Here is a 22,249-nt window from a genome sequence, read left to right on the forward strand (position 1 = left end):
TAATCTATTATATAAAAATAAGTCGGGTTTTCCTTCCTGACGCTATAACTCCAGAACGCATGAACCGATTTTCACGGTTTTGCATTCGTTGGAAAGGTCTCGGGCTCCGTGAGGTTTATAGCAAAGAAAAATTAGGAAAAAATTAAAGAAAAAGCAAGGAATCAGGGAAAATCATTGGTCGCGAAACGGAGTTCGCCGGGTTTGCTAGTTACGTATAATTTTGCCAAATGCAACTTTTTGCAAGTATTCAAAAACGATTTGATTACTTTTTTTTTCTCCATACATTGACGCTCCACCCTAATTGTTTAACGTCAGTTTTCTGTGAGCTCGTGGTATTACTGTAGTCAAGCCTACTCTGACTCTCCCACGTTAACAGAGAATATCTGCACAATCAGATTTGTAGTAAATACCTATTATTGAACAAAAATGATGTCGAAATATAATCTATACTATCTATACTAATATTATAAGGCTGAGAAGTTTGTTTGTTTGTTTGAACGCGCTAATCTTAGCCCATGCAGGGCACACTGTCACTGTATGCTCCACCGTGTCCTCAGGGTAGTCCTCGCAAGGACGAAGCCCGGGTGAAACACCTGGATGCTGTGACGATCCTTAAGCCACTCCTCAAAGAGGGGACTTACCACTGCAATAACCCCTACGAATTTTATTTCTAAAACACAAACCGGGGATAACGGTTACCCAACCTATAGGCGCAGGTCTCCAGATAACAGTAGAAACAAAGGAATAATTCGTGTTTAAGGTACAGAAATGAGCGAGTATAATAGGTGGGTTGTTCCCTATAATCCAATCACGAATTTTTAATGCACACATTAACCATGGGGAACAGCTATAATTTATAAAGCTGAGGAGTTTGTTTACAAAAATAAATATAATACCCAAAATAACTATTCCACGCGAACGAAATCGCGGGCACAGCTATGTTTAAATATAATGTTTGCCTTCAAAGAGAAATTTGTTTAGTGCATTAATTTTATCTATAGCTGTCTGGGTTTGGTTTTACCACATGTTTTGAAAGAGATATCCACTTCATCTATAATATAAAAGTAAGTCGGGTTTTCCTTCCTGACGCCGTAACTCCAGAACGCACAAACCAATTTCCACGGTTTTGCATTCGTTGGGAAGGTCTCGGGTTTCGTGCGGTTAATAGTAAAGGAAATTCAGGAAAATATTCAAGAGAAAAAGCAGGAAAACAGGTAAAATCATTGGTGGCGAAACGAAGTTCGCCGGGTTTGCTAGTGAGTTGATAAAAATATGTGCACTACTTGATCTATACATACATATAGATAATAAAACTGTAGAAGTGTTAATTCTGTACACTGACAATATTACCAAAATAAATAGTAGGGAGTGTTACTTACGTAGATATCGAACTGAAAAAAAAAGTTTTATTTAGGCAGGTTTTATTATCCCTTTTATTGTTTTTTTTTTCTTTTTAATTTGGTATAGGTAACATATTATATTCATTAATCCAACTTTGATAAAAGGGGATGTCGTGGAGCACACATATATCTAGTAAAGATCTAGCAAGAAATAAAAAGCTTAGTATAACTTTATCAGCCTTTATCCTTTTAACTTTAAAAAAAAAGTAATAATTGCTACCAATTCAATGTACTACTTGAAATCTTATTCGTATTAACTATAAAATTTATGTGATCTAATTAGTGAAGATTGCATGTAGATCATAGTTATAAGTATATTGTTAATATGTGAGACGTGACACAACTTAAACCCATAAGGGTTTCAGTGTCTTATTAAGTGTTTTTATATGTATGCTTATATTTAAATAAAAAAATAAAAACTATACATTCAACAAAGTTACTTACGTATGTATATTGTTTGTTATAGAATGGCTGACTCCGATGAGAAATGCGAGGAGGTATTTGAAGACCAGTTTCAGGAAGTGGACGCGAAAATGTAGGCAACTTATTACTATATTATGATTACCTCTTGTCGTACAATTATACATACTAGTGGTCGCCTAGTGGTCGAAATTCGACCATATACGGTTTAATTTACAATACCACTTAACATACGTTCAAGGATAATTTTTATTTAACGAATTGCTATTAGTTTGCATCATGAACAGGAAAACTCTATTCATATGAGACGTGAGAATATCATCGCAATGTCTGTCAATTTTGACGTTTTGTCAAATAGTATGCATGGTAGTGTGTGTAATGTTTTATTTATTGATTTAAAGTACTTTATAAGCATTATTTTTGAAAAATATTAGCTTTCTGCACTTCTCCTACACATAAACTATAAGTGTACCAAATTTTATGCTCCTACGTCCGCGCAATTTTCGTAAAAAGGGGTCGAAAGTTTTTGCATCACGTATTAATATATAGATACAACATAATACATTTCGAAAATTGCGTTCAAACAATTTAACTTTTTATTCTTTCGTTCCACTTTATCTCGCGTTTTTTATTCGTATGTTATTCACATACTTCACCAGCTATCGATTGACCCAATACAATTTACAAAATCAATTGTGTAATTCGTAGATTGTAGAACTAGCAAGAGCTTGCTTGTATAGCAAATTAGAAAACTAGCTAAATTTAAAAACTACGTGTAAAAAACCGACTTCCAAAAACTAAAATCCCTAATCTAAAAACCATAAACCAAAAAATAACTATCATTGTAACTGTCTTTGTCTATTCACTGCTAGTTTAAAAGGCGGTGCTACAAGTACTGAACAAAATTATATTAAAACCTAAGCAGATACACATTATTATACAATGTAAGTAAAGGTAGTATCGGTAAGTTTTATTTTGTTATGAGGTTGTAGCACCGACTTTTCTATAGAACTACTATTTAATATTATTTATAGACTATCATTATTAGGTTTTAGATAATAATACATGTTCAAAAACCGCAAATATAACTTTGTTGTGCATACAAACACTATGTAAAACCAAGTTATTTTATAACTTTTGTATTATTTCATCTACTTGCTGCTACGGAACCCTTCATGAGCGACTTCGACTCGCACTTGGCCGGTTATTAAGATAGTTCGTCGATTTGAACATCGATTACTTAAACAGTTCTGGTTCGATTAGTGATTATTTTTTGTTATGTTAACCCTAATATACTTTCAAGTAGGTAACTGTTGCCTCCTGTCAGCATCTGATGATGGGACCCCAAGGAAATTGAGGGGAATCCTTAAATTATAAACTCTTATTACGTTTATTCAGACAGTTTCATAAAGTTATTCAACCATTTGCATGCGATGATCATCATTTCATGTCGATGATCTGAAGATGAAAGGTACAACCCGTCAACGGCTAGGAGTTTGAAAAAACTTCAAAATTATAGTAATATAATATTCTTTGACATAAAATAATATTCTTTGACGCTATTAGGTAGACATGACTATAGACGGTAATCTGACTAAGGTTTAAAATAGAAGAAAAATTTATGTGGGCCAATTTCATTTTTATTAAACTAAAAAGTAATAATAATAATAACAACATAAAACCGACTTCAAAAACCATAATCAAAAACCAAAAAAAAAATTATTCATTTTACTCAGTACCTACCCAATGCCACAAGGGTAGGTACCGAGTAAAATGAATAATAATGTTTTTGTTTGTTCGTTTCTGACTTTTAAAGTTGGCTTTTTTAAACGTATTTTTCAATCTTATAAAATAAACCAAACAAAGTGAATGACGTATGTACAATGGTAAAAACATGATTATGTTTTTTTATAGGCAGTTCGCCGAGGGTGTAGCCAAGAATAATAAAAAAAAAAAGATTCAACTCGACGAATCAGTAAAAGACCAAGCTGTACATGTGATCCAATCTCAACATGGACCGGCAAAATAGACCAGGTATGTGGCACGGTGGAGCATTCGGTGGCCGTGAGCCTCAGGGTGGTCGGCGACCGCGACCTGTCGCGTCCGGCATCGGTACAGGCCATGGTGCGGAGTGAAGGGATGACAGGCTGATGCCGAAACCCAAATCTGCGAACTGCCTAGCGGGTTGCGTGGGCTCCGGTTCGAAGGAAGGAAGCAGGAGTAGGAATGGGGTGGTTTTTAGTCAGTAAGAGTCTGATACTCTCTGTCAGTCAGTAAGAGAAGTCATTGGATGATTTTCCCCCTCCAAGAAAAAGAGGTGTATGGTTTTATCCGTGTCTGTGATCTCATCCGCCGCGCGTCATTTGATGCTTATTTTTAATTCGAAAGCTGGCTGGGTAGGTATTGAGACAAGCTAAGGCAGTTGTCCCACCAACGGCGAGTGAACGACTAACTATCGGCTATTTTCTCGCTCAAGAAACGTACAATAGATACCTATACTTTCCGTGTAAACAAAAGAGATGCATATACAAATAGTTGATCGCTGACTGTTCACACTGCCGGCGAGTGCTCGCTTCACTTGTTTGTTTTTGTTTTCACTCGTTTCACTCGTTTCTAGTTCTAGCTCTAAGGTCTCAGCACACATATGGGATCGGAAAGGGATCGTAACCGTAACGCCTTTTGCCTCGCTGTCAACCAGGCGTCAACCTACCGTATGCACGTAACGAAAGCGTATCAGCAGCGCCTGTACGTCAACTCGGCTACGGCTAGGCGACACCGCGCTTACGCCTCGCCGTCCCGTCGCGGGAGGGGAAAGGGGAAAGGGTGGACGAAGAGATGTGAGCTCGGGTACGGAGAGACGTAAGCGCGGGGACGGAGAAACGTAAGCGCGGGGACGATGAGCCGTAAGCGCGGGAATTCAAGTTCGGAGCCTGTTCCGAGGCGAGGCGATTACGATATTATTCCGATTAGTGTGCGTTGCAGTAGGGAGTTTAATACAAACCATTCTGAACGGCTCGAGGCGATACGGTGACGATCCCTTTCCGATCCCATATGTGTGCTGAGACCTCTACTCGTTACTCGTTCATCGTTGCCGGTGGGACAACTGCCTAAAGACTTGTCTAACATTAATATGTTTCCTACAGGGTGAGTTAGTTACAGTGGTTTAGTTTTGATTATTGTTTGTGAAAACATGAAGTTAGAACACTGTTTAAATATTACCGTGATTTAACGCCGCTACTCGCCAGTCAGGTGCAGATCCTTGTTAGGGTTTTCAATATTAGACAAGTGTGTAGCTCGCCTCATATGCCTACCCAAAAACAGGTGCCAGCTCTCCTAATATATTCTACTCCTACTATTTGTGCTTAAAGTATTGTGTAAAACTGTAAAAGATCTCTTAGTTTTAAAATACACTTCTTTCCAATATGTTAAGGGTGCAATCGAAAAGATAGAAGCTAAAGAAACGTTTTTAGTTCCACACGATACTCATTTGGAGCTCACACAATACTCATTCGGAGGTGATCAGAAACTTTGTTATTAAAGATCTCTGTTAATTCAACAGATACTCATTAGGATCTCATAAGGTGATCAGAAACTTTGTTATTAAAGATCTCCGTTCATTCAACAGATGCTGTCAGACACCCTCGCCCGCTACTCGTCTGTGGAAAGTACTACGTGTCTAATATTTTTTATCTGATCTTCATCTCAATTTACATCAGTGAATAGAAATAGGGTATCTTTTAATTGAATTAATTTTACACATTGTATTAACCACCTACAGATTGTACTATTGTTTATGTATTTCAATATTATTTTTGTTACAAGTTTTTTTTTATGGCGGAGAGTAATAATAATTGTATGTATTAGTATTGCCTGCGATTCAATTAACCCCTGCACTGATGTATATTATATTTATTATGATGTTTAAGAAAATATCATATATTTTTACACTATGTATATATTGTATTAATAAAAGAGGACGTTTCAAAAGTTATATTAATGTTTTACTGAAAAAAATGAAAATACAAGAATTAAAAAAATATTATTATTTATACCATACTAGCATTTGCTCGCGACTTCACGGTTGATGCGTCATAATGACTGCACGGTTGGCGCGGTGGCTGGGTAACCGGCTTCCGCGCAACGTATAGCGGGTTCGAATCCCACACATAACAACTCTTAGTGTGATCCACAATTCGTTGTTTCGGGTCTGGATGTGATGTGTATGTAAACTTGTATGTTTGTAAACGCATCCACGGCACAGAAGAAAATACTAGAGTGAGGCAATGTTTAAAAAAAAATCGCACTTACCTCTCCAGTTATTGATGTTATATCGTCTGCAAATAAATTGCAATGTTGCGTTTTGACTTAAGGAATATCATTTCATACAGCAAGAACAAAAGAGGACCCAGCACACTGCCCTTAGTGACACCAAATCTGTTAAATAAAGACCTATGACGTAAGATACACATGACACCTAGCCCCGAAACCACAATTTGTGGGTCACACAAAGAATTACTCCGGGCGGGAATCGTACCCGCTAAACCTTAGCGCGGCAGCCAGTTGCCCAGCCACCGCACTAGCCGTGCAGTCAATTCAATAATTATGTGTTATCCCTTAACCATACAATAACTTCTATAATGACTTGGCTCACTCAATAATTTTACTTCTAATATCTTCAAAACCAAAATACTCCAATTCTCAACCAACCAATCTGAAATTAAATAACCTTTCATATTTCAGACTTTGTATACTCGTACATAATAATTAAATAGCACTGCAAACTGTATTATTACTGTTACTTGTAAAGAATCCCAATTCATAGAACACGCTGGCTAGCATTTTACATTTAATACATTGATCACTGAAACATATTCAGATATGTAAATAACAGTTTTAGGAGTGTCCGGAAATAGAGTATTATAAATATAGATCGGAAAGTATCTTCATCGATGTTTATGCGTCACATACTGATAACAAATTTCTGGGAGAATAGACATACCTGTGTAACTCGAAGTTAGCTCTGAGCATACTGTGAATCACGGCGTGCCCCCGGCGTCGTCTGCTGATAATGAGTACCAAACTAGTATAAAGCAGCTTGCCGGCCGACCGCCCGCTCAGTCCTGTCTTGTACACAGACGTGAGCGTGTGGATTATCTTACCCTCGGACTTCCTTCCTGTTATCTTTTATGTAAGTACCAAATATAATAGTATCATTTCTACTTTCGGTTTGTCATCCTCATCATCAGCCTGTTTAGTTAGTTTAGTTATGTACTGAACTTCAAACATTAAAATCAGAAAAAAACTGTAGATTATGATAATAATTTTCAACAATTGAATAGATTTATAATTCCTGCTGTGATATTGATTAACATTATATTTTGCACAGTGGTTTAGTTCATTGATATAGGTGTAGGGGTGGGTATACATTATAACAATAAGTTATAATAAAAAGTTATTCATGATTGAGCTTACACCATAGTAGGGACAGGTATCTTTAGTTGTAGCTTATTTTGGGCTTACACAAAAATTCAGTGCAAATATCCGCCATGAATCAAATATCCTGTAATGCATCAAATATAAGACTTGTATGAGGCCCAAGCAGTGAGTTCAGTGCTCTTGATCTGCTTCAAGGCTGGCCTGGCCTTCGTGAGCTTAGCAGTCGTGACGACACGTTTTTTTACAAACTGCTATTCTTTTATTGGATCTGGCTTATAGTATTTTGTAATGTTAGCAATTTTAAGTAGATGCTACACAGGCTGCAGAATTTATTTTCACATCAAAATGTTAACTAGAAAATTAGTACATAATTTTTAGTGCTACATAATTATAAAATGATAAATGATAAGTACCGACACTTAAATATCTAGGTATAATCGATGTTGAGGACAATGACGATGTTGTACTTAGGAGTATGTACTAAATAAGATTATTGTGTCATACCTCAAATAACTTGCTTAAACAAACGTCATGTGCGTCGATTGGTATATTTCCATTGTTATAAACGTGTGCTTTTATTATCCGTTACAGAATGGCTGACTCTGACCGCATTGTGTATCCTGACGAGGTCGCCGAGGCCAAGGCAGACGCTATTGCTGCAGCAGAAGCTGAAGACAAGACGTCAGGCGGAGACAGCAACACCGTGGACACACCAGCCCCCGGAGGAATCATAATGAGGAATGCTATCACAGTTCCTGACAACTGTCCACCTGGGCATAAGATGGGAGCTGACGGCGTTTGTCGTGAAGTGTTTTAACTGTTTGTATGTAATTCTAAGTTAGCAGCTAAAGAGAGTCGAGCATATTTTTATGTAAAGGCATAATGTAATACGCCAGTATTTTAGAACAAATTTCGCAGCAACTGATGTGTTACATTAAATGAAACCATTCACACATGCACATTATTGCGCATGGTATTGTACCAGTATTATTGAATTTAAATCGAATTGGAGATGTACTTTCTATTTATATTTAAGTTTTGTGGTTATATTAATATTGTCTGATTGTGTTGTTAATGAAAATAATGTTATGTTTTATAAAATATTAACTGCCGTAATAAGAGACATTTAATGATTACCGACTTAAACGAAAAAAAAAGTTAAGGACTGGTTTGGGTAACCATTAAATTACTTTGTTAACGGCGGTAAATGACATTTTGTATATCTTTTCTTCTCTACTTTCCTCTGGATTCGAGCTATAAGAATATTAAGAAAAGGAATATGAATGGTGAGGCTGGCTGGTAAGGGTTGCCCTAGGCCCTAGGCGAACATAATTTGATCGGAGAGATTCTCGAAATCAGTATCAGTTGCGGACTATTTGTCACAAGTTATACTTGTGAACTTGCTAATATCATGTGTACGGGCGAATCTACAACACTGCGTTGCGGCGTCGCATCGCAAAATGACGTCGAACCGCAATGCGATGCGATGTACCAACAAACCGCAACCAAAAAATGTCATCGGATACGACCCACCCACGATACCCACTGAACGTCGTCGCATCGGAATTTTCCACGATACGCGGCGTCATAGATTTTTGCGATGCGTCGTCGCAACGCAGTGTTGTGGATTCGCCCTACTAGTAGCGCTTTGTACCTTAATGGAGGAGGACTTTTGGCCGCGGGCTGTAGTCTACCGACGTTTCCGAGATCGGCTACCGGACACTGCGCGACACACGACGCCGTCTTTTCGTGTGACCTAGTTATTAAGCACAACTAATTATTGTAATATTGTTTGTAATGTATAGTATTTATAAATTTTAATGTATTACTCTATAGTATTTTATATGGGCCTATGAAGCATGAAATAAATGAATAAATAAATAAAAATAAAATTGCAGAGGTGACCTGGATTCCGCACCAGCTTCCAAGCTCGTGGCGTACCCAGTAAGGGATTTGATCAGAATTTTTCATACCGACTAGAGCCAGTAGTAAATAGGCGATAGTAGCAGCCTTGAGACGCCAGCATTTACAGACAGGTAGTCAAAGCAGTCACTGTAAAAAAAAATCTGACTTCACTTCTACTGATGTAATGCTGCTTCGTCCTTACTAAGATTCTTTTAAAGGACCAGGAGGCAAAGTTATACTACTTTTATGAATGCGCTGGTAGATTCATCTCATGTCGTCCGCCGCATGAGGAAACGCCCGGGTGTCATCACTGCGAGGACCGCCCGGAGGACACGGTGGAACATACGGTGGCGGTGTGCCCTGTATGGGCATGGCTGCGCACCGCCGTGTTCTCAGGGATGTGGTCGGCGACGGCGACCTCTCGCGTCCGGCATTGGTTTCTCCTCCTTCTGCGAAGCAGTCATGCTAGCTAAAGGGGAGGCGGAGCGCGTGAGGGACCGATCCTCCTCACGCCCCAGCCGCCGCAGAAGACACTCCGGGCGTCGGGGATTGTGTAATGATCTCCGGCCACCGTAAGTGCGGGTCTGCAAGAACCAGACCCGTGCGTACGGCGCGTCGCGTTCCGCGCGCGCCTCAAAGAGCCAGACCACCACAGATGGGGCCCAGTATATCCGGAGCTGCGGACAACGTAAAAGGTTACCGGGGCTCCGGCTCAAAGCAGGATAAGGAACGGGTGGTTTTTACTCAGTAAGAGTCTGACACTCCCTCCCGCCTCACCCAAGGCGGGAGAAGTCATTGGATGATGAACGTTGTCCCACACTAGTATTTTCTCCTGTGTCGTGGGTGCGTTTACAAACATACAAGTTCATACACATGACACCCAGACCCGAAACAACAAGCACAGAGAGCCTCTGTGCTAACCGTCCTATAAGCCTTACACAGAAAGATCAAGGCTAGACGCTGACCTTGGAGAAGCTTTCGCCGTACCGTGCCTATTGTGGCCCTATCAGCCCATACTGGTGCCCCGTACCAACTTACCAACACTTTTAGCGATTCATTTTTATATACAACGTGTAACAAAAAGGGGGTATACATATCAAGTGCACGGTTTCTAGATAACATAACAAACGATACGGGAAGGGTTTTTTAAAGTCATGTTTTCATGATACCAAGTTATGAATTTTTCAAATCGCGCCGCCGCGCGAATCAAAATTAAGTAGACAGGTACTAGGCGATCAGATTGACAGAAGAAATGTTTCGTAATACTAGCGGGTGGCCCCTGTAGTTTTGTGACACGTTTGTATGATTTGAAGTCAAGAACCATGTGATACCAAGTATTTGGTACTAATTTTTTTTTAAACGAATTTTAAGCCGAAACTTTGTCTAGAGATTCTATTCAACCTGTATTCATCAGGGCTTCTTGATGTATATGGGCATTTTGTTACACGTTGTATAAGATAATTATATATAGTACCAATTCAAACAATGCCTACAGGGGAATTCCACATGATGTAACATGTTTGTGAATTACTTTGTTCACTCAGTGCTACGCGGCTACGAGAAAATATTTCATTTATGAAAACGGGTAAGTATAAAACTGAAGATTCGTTTGTTTGTCTGAATGTGCACTGGAACTAGTGGTTCGATTTGAATATGTCTTTTTGTTTTAGATAGTGCATTTATCGAGGAAAGCTATCGGCTGTAAAATATCACGCTATACGCATATGCATCAACAGGAACCGGGCAGTGGATGAATCTCCGCGGGAATATCGAATATCAAACATCGTCGGTTTTTACAAAACTTTATATTTTGTTTTTTTTAAACAGTGCTAAGAGTAGTACAAACTTAGATTAATATAAACAAAAAAAATATCATTCGCAGTTACCTGAACAGTGTCGATAGATACCAGACGTTTGTGGGGTTTTCCAGAGTTTATTCCACTTGGGGCTGATTTATTCAACGCCGAATAAGTTCTATCGGCAGAATAATTTTGAATTATTGATAATTCTTCCATATAAAACATTATCAAATCTTAATTTTATCCTAATAGCGAATTACCCCTCTTTCCAACTATTTTCAAGTCAAGAACTCAACTATTTTCAAGTCATGCTGGAGGCTCATATTCACGCGCACTTTGCGGCGGCCGCGTAAGTGTTGGGTCCGATTCCCGGGTCAACGCAAAAATGGACCGTATTGCTGATACCATAACAATGATGTAAAATAAGGATTCGTGACAAAACTACAAGCCTTACCTACCTGTGGTGAGTTTGCACTAAATGTTTTCACCAGGTGAAATAATTTGATTCAAGCGAGGTCCTTTCTTCACCTCGGAATTAATTCACCCAGGTACATCAAGACGAATGTTTACTTAGGTGGCTAAATGCTGTACATCTACGAACATGTGGTCGAATCTTTTCGACTGAAGTCGACTGATGTGACTTGGATGAAATAATGCTCAGGTGAAATAAGTGGAATAAATCTCTCCGGTGTATCGGTGGTCTAAGGCGGTATTTTATTAGTCTAAGGCTACAGATCTATTCTTAGTGTGATGCCTAATGTATACCAGATGCATATAAAACTGCTTTCCCTCTGACTGCACGTACAGTTCTGTCTTGTACTTGGGTGTGAACGAGTGTGCCACTAACTTATCCTCGGATTTCTGTATTAATTGATACGAGTATTAATGTGAGTATTGACGCTTTTATAATTGGTACAAGTGCGTTGGCAACCTTTCAGGGATTTCGGAATTGGGTATGTTTTTTTTTTTGAGGGGGGAAAGTCATATCATGGCTTCTCCCGCTTTGGGCGAGGCGGGACGGAGTGTCAGACTTTTACTGACTAAAAACCACCCCGTTCCTGCTCCTGCTTTTCGAGCCGGAGCCCCGGTAAACCCGCTAAGTAGTCCGCAGCGCCGGGGAATTGGGTATGGTGGGAGGGTTAGGCATCTGGTAAGCTCTCACACACAGTAAAATATAATTCAAGGGTTGTACTGTAGTCAAGCCCACTGGCTTTCCCACGTAAACAGAGAATATCTGCACAATCAGATTTGGACCTATCATAAAAATGATTTTCGAGGGTGGTAAAACAGATGGTGCTGTCATAATGTAAATCCAAGACGGTCATTGCTTGGGCTCGCTGTCATCGCAGCGGTAAGTCCCCTCTTTGAGGAGTGGGTAGAGAGGCGCCACGGCGTCCTCACCTACCGCCTGACGCAGGTACTTACCGGACATGGGAGTTTCGGTAGGTTCCTGTTCCTTATTGGGCGGGAGGAAACGCCCAGGTGTCATCACTGTGAGGACCGCCCGGAGGACACGGTAGAACATACGGTGGCGGTGTGCCCTGCGTGGGCTGAGCACCGCCAAGTCCTCAGGGATGTGGTCGGCGATGGCGACCTCTCGCGCCCGGCACTGGTTCAGGCCATGGTGCGGAGCGAGAGGGACTGGGATGCCGTCTCCTACTTCTGCGAATCAGTCATGCTAGCTAAGGAGGAGGCGGGGCGCGTGAGAGAACAAACTTCCACACGCCCCAGCCGTCGCGAGAGACACTTCGGGCGTAGGGGATCCCGAGACGATCTCCGGCCACCGTAAGTGCGGGCCTGCGGACGGCAAGCAAGGGTAGCTCACCGCCCGAACAGAACCAGACCCGTGCGTACTCAAAGAGCCATCAAACCACCACAGATGGGGCCCAGTAGGGCTGATGCCTGATCCGGAGCTGCGGACTACCTAGCGGGTTTACAGGGACTCCGGCTCGAAAAGCAGGAGAAGGAACGGGGTGGTTTTTAGTCAGTAAGAGTCTGACACTCCCTCTCGCCTCGCCCAAGGCGGGAGAAGTCATTGGATGATTTTCCACCATAAAAAAAAAGTTGGTCATTGCTCGAAATTTTCAACTTTTTTTCATGGATGTTGTTTTCAATATGGCCGCTGCAAAAATTGTAAAGTAGCCATATATTATCATTCGGTTTCGTGATAAATATTTTTATTTAGGCAGGTTTTATTATCTCTTTTATTGATCTTTTTCATTTTAATTTGGCATAGGTACCATATACCAATTCATTAATCCCACTTTCATAAAAGGGGATGTTGTGGAACTCAAAATATTTTTTTATACCGGAGTTCCCACGGGATTCCGCGTAAATCTTCAGATTTACGATACGATTTGTGATACACATATCTAGTAAAGATCTAGCAAGAAGTAAAAAAATTAGTATAACTTTATCAGCCTTTATCCTTTTAATTATACACCCAACAAAGTTACTTACGTATTTATATTGTTTGTTATAGAATGGCTGACTCCGATCGTGTTGTGAACTCCGAGGAATTAGGAGAGGCAGTAGAAGGTGAAGACAAGACATCAGGCGGAGACAACAACAGTACAGAACCAGTATTAGTAAAAGAAACATCTCGTGTCGGGGATGGAATGGTCATAGTTCCCAATAACTCAAAACCGAAGTAAACGCAAAAGTAACCTTATTTATTATATTTTTAATTGATAAATGTTGCCCTCAATTATTTATGTGTCCGCCCAGCCTCTAATTACAACAACATAGAGGAACCAGTACTAGTAAAAAAAGCATCGCAGCTGATGGCAAAAAGCCTCAAAGTAGTGTAAGGAAATATTTAGGACGTATGTATGTAAGGCAATTCAGTAGTTATACAAATTGGACTAAATATGTAGTTTTTTAGGGTTCCGTAGCCAAATGGCAAAAAACGGAACCCTTATAGATTCGTCATGTCTGTCTGTCCGTCCGTCCGTCCGTATGTCACAGCCATTTATTTCCGAAACTGTTGGGCCTACATAGTTGAAACTTTGTAGGTTAATGTATTTTGGTAACCGCTATTCGAATTTTGAATAAAAATTAACAAATTTAAAAATTAGAGGGGGGCACTCCATACATGGAACTGATTCAAAAAAAAAATTTTTTCAGCTATCATATCCGTGATGGATGTCTATGGATAGGTCTTTAAAAAAGACATTAAGGTTTCTAAAACCATTTTTCGTCAGAATTAACCGTTTGAAAGTTAGACGCTTCCAAAGTGGAAAAATGAGTGTCCCCCCCTCTAACTTTTAAAATAAGAGAGCGAGAAAATTAAAAAAAAATATATGCTGTAGATTTCAATAGAAACTAACAACGAAAATTGGTTTGAACCGGATATCATTATTAGTTTTTAAGAAATAAAATATTTTCAAAAACCGCAAATTAAACTTTGTCGTTCATACAAACACTATGAAAAACCATGTTATATTATAACTTTTATATTATGTCATCTACTTGCTGTTACGAAACCCTTCTTGGGCGAGTCCGACTCGCACTTGGCCAGTTTTTTTCTAATTTATGTTGTCTATGCAATATGGTAATAACAAATTATTCATTTTAAAAACTAAATAAAATAATCCCTGTTCAAATAAATTAAGCACCTCCCTTCTAAGACTGCTTCAGTCCATGTGTAATCAGTTTATTATTATTAATAACTAGCTACCGCCCGTGACTCTGTCCGCGCGGGTGTCGGTCTTCGCGTGGATGTTTTATTTCTTCATTTTGATAACTGGTAACTCTGACAATGACATAAGTTTAAGAAAATATCATGTATTTTTACACTATGTAACGGTCTTACTAATAAACATTTATACACACTGTATAGGCAAGTGCATATAGGTTTTGAAACAAAAAGAATTATAGTAGAATGAACTCTATTGGAAATGGAAGAGAATATGCTAAAAATGGAAAAAAGTAGGGGGGGGGGGTGTGAAAATCAGTTTATTGTAATTTTCGGCGAAACTACAAGTCCTATGAAAAAAAGTTAAATGGCAAAGTTGTAAGTAACAAGAAGATCTACAACTTTTGTATTATAAATAGGTAGTAATTTAAAAAATATATAGTTTTGAGAATTAACTGGAGCAGAATTTCGGTATTGTTGTTTTGGACCAAAATTTACTTATATTCTCCGCGCATCTCATATATGGAAAAATTCACATATTTTGGAAAATGTAGACAAAATTATCAGACACACATTATCATCCATACTTAATGTGGCTTTGGATGACCGAGCTTGGCAACAAGCTACCCTTCCCATTCGCATGGGAGGGCTCGGCGTCCGCAAAATTTTAAGTATTAGCTTACCAGCATTTCTCTCATCGGTCCACAGTACCTCTGAATTAGTCAGGAAAATTCTTTCTCCGTCACTGGCTAGTTTTGAGGTGCCGTGTTTGACTGATGCAGTGGAAGCTTGGAAAATGGCTTGTCCACTTACTGATTTACCCTGTGGATTTACCTGTTCACCCTTCTTCTCAGAGACAATGGGACGTGCCGCTGTGCAGTATTATTCGTGAGTCATTAATCAACTCTTCTTCTAATGCTGCAGAGCGAGCTCGCTTATTGACTGTGGGGGAGTGGGAATCAGGTTTGTAGCTTCAGGCGCTCCCGTCACCCTACATCGAATTGTGAAATGTTGGATGACATTACGTTCCGGCTAGCTGTGTGCTTACGGTTGGGTGCTCCCTGTGTCTCTCCGCATTGTTGTCACTGTGGAGAAAGAGTCGTTGGCTCGGGACACCATGGTCTTTCATGCCGTAGAAGTGCAGGCCGCATAAGTCGTCATGCCAGCATCAACGACATTATTCGTCGTGCTCTCGCCTCAGCCGGCGTACCAGCCGTATTAGAACCTAATGGTTTGGTACGTGATGATGGCAAGAGACCAGATGGTATGTCGTTGCTGCCTTGGAAGATGGGTAGGCCTTTGGTGTGGGATGCTACGTGTGTAGACACCCTTGCGCCATCTCATCTTCTAAGTACCGCTGCATGCGCTGGTGCGGCTGCTTCCGCGGCAGAGGACCTCAAGCGGCGCAAATATTCTAACTTAGTTGGCAACTATTGTTTTGAGCCGTTTGGGGTCGAAACACTTGGGCCATGAGGTCATGGTGCACATTCTCTATTTAAAGAGATTGCACATAAGCTATTCGACTCTACGCGTGACCAGAAGGCTGGCTATTTCTTCGGTCAGAAGATAAGCATTGCCATTCAACGTGGCAATGCGGCCAGTCTTCTGGGAACGTTCCCCAGTGACAGCGAAATTAGTTTTTATTCCTTTTTTTTGGTATTTGTAAGTTGTAAATAATGTGTTTTACCCATTGGAAAATGTTAAATAAAATAATTTAAATATCTACATGTATACTGAAAATATTTTGTAATAAACAGAAATTGTTCATTTCTTATTTTCTAGTCACTGGTAAATAAAATCATGTAAATATGAAAGAAAAATAGAAAAAGAAATGTGTGGAGTTTTTAACGTTTTAAGGTTTCGGAACACTTCTCAAAATGTTACCAGCGGTTAGTGTTATAACAATTAAATAGTTACTCAAGGCTTATTACACTGTTTATTAGTAAAATACTGTATATCTAGCTATTCACGCCTTAAACATTGAATAAGTAATTAGACGTTAAACAGTTGTTTCATATATTTTTATTAGTAAGACCGTATGTATGTATGTATGTAATTCATAATTCTTTATTGCAAATCCACAATGTAAAGATAAGATGGTAATATAAATAACATGGTAGCAATCGTGGACCCTGATGGGCACAGCAAATAGTAAATTAGAAAATTAGAAGAGAGGAAGGCGTTGTATATAAGTATGTATAGAATTATTTGTTTATGCTCAAGTATATATATTATATTCCATCTATTATCATCCATATTCCTTTTCAATGTATGTATAGGTACTATTGTTATTATGTTTGTATTTTTAGTAGGTGTTTACGTATAAGTATATTTTGTACATTATTTTATTAGTTTATACGTTCTAAAATTATATTAATTTTATTGTATTATTTATATTTGTGATTGTATTGAATATTTTATAATTTTTTATTACAACTGAATATTTTGTTGTTAATTTTTTTTTATATTTAAGTTGACCTTTATATGTATTACGTATTTATATATTATTCATTATATTTGTATTATATGTTATATGTATTATATGTATGGGTTTTAGCAGGAAAAGGTGTTTGTTAATATGATTATATTTCTTTATAATCAATATTTTCATGTTATTTGTTTATCCGTAAGATATTCACTGATCGTGTAGGGCTTTATTAATTAATATTTGCTTTAGGGTGTTTAGGAACTTCGTGTCCCTAGGCTCATCTTTTATTTTGTTGGGTAATTTATTATATATTTTGATGCACATTAAATATGGGCTATTTGAGTGTAGTGTCATGTTGGATGTAGGTAGCATAAGCATGTTTTTGTGTCTCAGTGATCTATTTGTGTGTCTGTCTCCGCGCTTTGTAAAGAAGGTATCTCCTAACGAATTTACATATTTCTAGAATATAAATGCATGGTAACGTAAGTATTTTATGTTTTTGGAAATAGGGTTTACAACTGTCTGTTTGTTCAATGTTTGTAAGTATTCGGATTAGTTTTTTTTGTTGAATGAAGAGTGATGGTGCGTCAGTGCTGTTACCCCACATGATGATGCCGTAGCTAAGTCGGGAGTGGCCGTAAGCATAATAAGCACTCAATGCAGTTGGTAGGTCTGTGGTTATTTTTAATTCTCGAAAAGCGTAAGTGAATTTGAAAATCTTGGATTTAATGTTTAGGATGTGTGTCTTCCAGTTGATATGAGTGTCTATTGTAAGTCCGAGAAGCGTGAAGTCGTCGACAACGTCTATTTTTATATTATTAGTAGATAAGTTAATTGTTATTGCGGATTTGTATGTATGTATGTATATTACAATATAAAAATTTGTATAGTTAAAGTGTTGACGTTTCAAAATTAATATTTATGGTTTAATTGAAATAAAAGCTTTTGACTTTGACTTTGATTATTTATTTGCTGATCTACTCGTCTGTCGAAAATACGAAAATATAAATAAATTTATTATCATTACTTATACCATAATAGCTTTTGCTCGCGACTAAGTCCGCGTATTAATAACATCAGACAGAATTTAGATTTTTTGACTTGTTACCTTTTTCAATGCCATATTCTATGTATGAGAGTATCATATTTCATTAAATAAGTACTGAATCAGTACAATTTATTTTTCCATAATTGTGGAATTGTAAAAGATTCCGTAGTTCAAAATACAGTATGTTAACTAACAGAGGGCGTTCCTGTTAACCCGCAATAGTATAGCATCCATATATACTAAAATATAGATAATAAGGTAACAGACCATAAGGAAAAGAAATCCAACGCGACTTGCTCTTATAAGATGTAGAAGCACACTATGTCAAAAAACTCATATATCGTGTGTTACGAGTATATTAGTTTCAATTCAATCAATATATTTAACAAAATACCTATGTATACATATACAATACGTTTCAATACAATATGTAAGGTAACCTAACCAAATAAGGCCTACTTTATTTTTATTACCGCCTAGCTCGTAGGTTTAAAATGACAATGGGCTGATAATTTCAAAATCTTATATTTATTTATTAAACTTTGTAATAATGGAATCAAAATGGCTTTAGAAACAAAATTTACAATTTTATAAACACAAATAACTAAAGTGTCACTTTGGCCTTATTGGGAACCCTATGTCTTAATAAGGCCTCAATAAAAACTAGTAAGTATTCAACTTCTTAATTATAACAAAACTTTGTCAATGCTTATAATAAATGTAATGAGACCTTATTAATTATTTTTTGTCATTATACATCAGGCTAAACGAGTTTCTCATCATGTAATACCCAAGTAACATCTTTGAAGTCATCGGCACCCCAGCATCAGTCAAACGAATGAGAATAACTTCTTGTTCTGTAGCCAATTTAGCGACCGACCTAGCTTTCGTGTAGTGGAAACCACTCTTTAGATGATGCGTACTTCTTTGGATGTTATATCTGGCTGCAGCAGCCTACCGGGTAAAACAGGGTGTATAAAATTCGAAGGGTGAATAGATACTATGAAGAATTTCCCGATATCCATTCACCCCTTTTCTGTATCTATTCACCCCGTTTACCCCTTTCTACCATTTTAACAGCGTTTTCCATCTTTTGCAAAATCCATTGGCTTTCTTTTTGACAGAAGCTGGTGATCCGTTTTCTTTGAAATTACTGAAAAACAACTATGCCGTAATAAGGCCTACACGTTTTTTTTGTAGGCTTTATTAGGGCATGGCACATAGGTAAACAAAACAATGATTATATGAAATACACCGATATTATAGCTATTTCACTAATGTGAGGAGATGGCTAAATGTATAATTGTCATACAGACAAAACACGGCACGTCGTATACTGATAAATATAAAAATACTAACAGTTTACGCTACTCGAATTTTATAAAAACTAAAGTGCGCTCCACGTCGTGATTGTTTTCGTCTGTAGGTTCCAACATAATCGCGGCACGGGTTGCTTGCTGTGCTCAAATTAGTTAAGTAATGTGCATGCACACTTCTACAAACTTTGGCGACCATTTGACATCGGGAAGAGGGAAATTTTCAAAATAGGCTTTATTGGGGCATAGGCTTTATTTGGTTAGGGTACTATACATACAATACGTTTAAATTAAATTTAAAAAAAATCTGAAAAACAGTTGCTTCTACAACTTACATGAGTTTATGACACTGTTATCATATATAGAAGAAAGCAACTTATGCTATGTTCCTATTGATTGTAATTATCATCCTCATTCCCGAACAACAACCCTTAAATTCCTAACTCCCAAAAAGCCGGTCACGCACTTGTAAAGCCTCTGGTGTTTCAAGTGTCGGATTGCTTACTATCAGGTAATACGTCTGCTCGTTTCAAAAAAAAATATTATAAAGAGAGTTAAGGGAGAACTTTTTACGTATTTCTATAATTATAAAGTACGAGTAGATAATTTTATTTCTTAGTGATGGTTTTATTGCAAACAATTAATGAATTTGGAATCCACTATGTATACCATGCCACATACAAACATATAAATTAATTTAATCGATTCTTTGCTACACACATTCCTTTATATGTATTTCCATTTTAAAAGATATTAAAACCTGTACTTGTGGGATTTTCGGGATGATTACTATCTTGTCCATTCTCAGGTCTCCAAACAATCAAATCTATCGAATTGTTTGAAAAATCGAAGATACTCTTTCAGGATTATACCTGCAATCTGCATAGTGCATAGTTCCCTTTCACAGATTCCAGTATTTCGAGGATAAAATAGGTCGTGTCCTATTTCCGATGTGCTTTCTTGGGTTCCAAATTACCTCTGTGCGTGAAGAAAAGACAGACAGACAGAGAGAGACGGCGTTAAGACTCTTCATGCGCACGGCTTCGTCCAATGACGATTACTAGACAAATGTTTGCATTTTACGCAGATATCGTACAATCAGTATTGATTCGCGTCATGATTACGCGTCACTCACTACTCATTCAAGTACATTTATCATTATTTGTAAGTAACATGCATTCGTGTCGTGGACAGTAACCCTTATTTTGGCATCCTAGTCCTTTTAGTCGTTTTTGCATGAAGGAGTAACAAACTTCCGCATTTTTAGGGTTCCGTAGCCAAATGGCAAAAAACGGAACCCTTATAGATTCGTTATGTCTGTCTGTCTGTCGGTCCGTATGTCACAGCCATTTATTTCCGAAACTGTGGGGCCTATATAGTTGAAACTTTGTAGGATGATGTAATTCGGTAACCGCTATTCGAATTTTGAATAAAAATCAATAAATTTAAAAATAGGGGGGGCACTCCATACTTGGAAATGATTAAAAAAAAAAATTTTCACCTAACTTATCCGTGATGGGTGTCTATGGATAGGTCTTTAAAAAATACATTAAGGTTCCTTAAACCACTTTTCGTCAAAATCAATCGTTTGAAAGTTAGACGCTTCCAAAGTGGAAGAATGAGGAAAGTTGGAGGGGGGCCTCCAACTTTTGAAATAAGAGAGTGAGAAAACTGAAAAAAATGTATGCTGTAGATTTCAATGAAAACTAACAACGAAAATTGGTTTGAACGAGATATCATTATTAGTTTTTGAGAAATAAAACATTTTCAAAAACCGCAAAATAACTTTGTCGTTCATACAAACACTATGTAAGACCAAGTTATTTTACAACTTTTATATTATGTCATCTACTTTCTGTTACGGAACCCTACATGGGCGAGTCCAACTCGTACTTGGCCGGTTTTTATAACTATAAACTATACTATAATTTTATTAAGTAAGATTTACAAAATGTAATATCGAATATGGACACTTTGGAAGCGTGGACTAGTATTAATATATATATTATAATTTAATTTATAATTATACCCACAAAAACATTTCATGTTAAATGTTGCCAAGACGAGACCATATAGCTCGCACTGTCAAAAAGTAATCAGATCCCGTGTAGAGCCAAGTTTCTAACCCTACATGCCCAGACCTAAATCGATAAGCCCTAATTTCACACTCAAGTTACGGGGAAATTCTACAGCCATAGCTCGTACTGCGTAGTTCGTAGCGCGTAGCAGAGTTTTTACGCTATAATCTCGCAGGCGTGCAAACCTTGGACGTAACTGGCGATTTGGCCGCACGGAAAGAGTTTAGAAGATTGAATAGATTTTTAAGCTCAAGCCCATATGACGAATAGCAAAAAGTCCGTGCGGCCGACTCGCCAGTTACGTCCAAGGTTTGCACGCCTGCGAGATTATAGCGTAAAAACTCTGCTACGCGCTACGAACTACGCAGTACGAGCTATGGCTGTAGAATTTCCCCGTAACTTGAGTGTGAAATTAGGGCTTATCGATTTAGGTCTGGGCATGTAGGGTTAGAAACTTGGCTCTACACGGGATCTGATTACTTTTTGACAGTGCGAGCTATATGGTCTCGTCTTGGCAACATTTAACATGAAATGTTTTTGTGGGATTTCATTTCTTTTTGTAGGTTGCTTATGATAGAAAGATAAAATGAGCGACAAATACAAGTATTTTTTTGTCGCTCATTTTTTTTTTCTTTTTTTGGGGTATATTTCTTGTGCATCTGAGATGCCTTTTTTTATAGCCCATTCTCTATTCCGAATAATATTCCGAAAATTTTTCATTCAACGAGACAACCGTCAACGACGTCTGCCCTCGCGCGTCTGCCCGCGTTCGGGTGCCGCGC

General features: G+C 38.1%; 3 long non-coding RNA genes across 5 annotated transcripts in view; 2 read left to right on the forward strand and 1 right to left on the reverse strand.

The window, feature by feature from the left end:
- The window catches only part of LOC118266641 (uncharacterized), a 43,707-nt gene extending 37,896 nt beyond the window's left edge, over positions 1–5,811 (forward strand). For both annotated transcript variants that reach the window (XR_007706808.1, XR_004782883.2), the window contains 3 exons: positions 1,867–1,935; positions 3,735–3,854; positions 5,446–5,811. This is a non-coding gene — a long non-coding RNA (uncharacterized LOC118266641). The remainder of the gene's footprint in view (positions 1–1,866; positions 1,936–3,734; positions 3,855–5,445) is intronic.
- Positions 1–8,176, reverse strand: part of LOC126912192 (uncharacterized) — a 24,793-nt gene extending 16,617 nt beyond the window's left edge. Inside the window, exon 1 of the long non-coding RNA XR_007706809.1 lies at positions 8,027–8,176. This is a non-coding gene — a long non-coding RNA (uncharacterized LOC126912192). The remainder of the gene's footprint in view (positions 1–8,026) is intronic.
- LOC118266645 (uncharacterized) lies at positions 6,942–17,980 on the forward strand. Of its 2 annotated transcripts, XR_007706811.1 has the most exons (3): positions 6,942–7,008; positions 7,848–11,423; positions 13,443–17,980. It is a non-coding gene; the product is annotated as an uncharacterized LOC118266645 (long non-coding RNA). The 2 variants fall into 2 exon arrangements; XR_004782888.2 differs by lacking the exons at positions 6,942–7,008; positions 7,848–11,423 and adding an exon at positions 11,434–11,847.
- Positions 17,981–22,249: the final 4,269 nt, after the last annotated feature.

This window comes from Spodoptera frugiperda, chromosome 23 (assembly GCF_023101765.2).
Source record: "Spodoptera frugiperda isolate SF20-4 chromosome 23, AGI-APGP_CSIRO_Sfru_2.0, whole genome shotgun sequence".
NCBI classification, from domain to species: Eukaryota; Metazoa; Arthropoda; class Insecta; order Lepidoptera; family Noctuidae; genus Spodoptera; species Spodoptera frugiperda.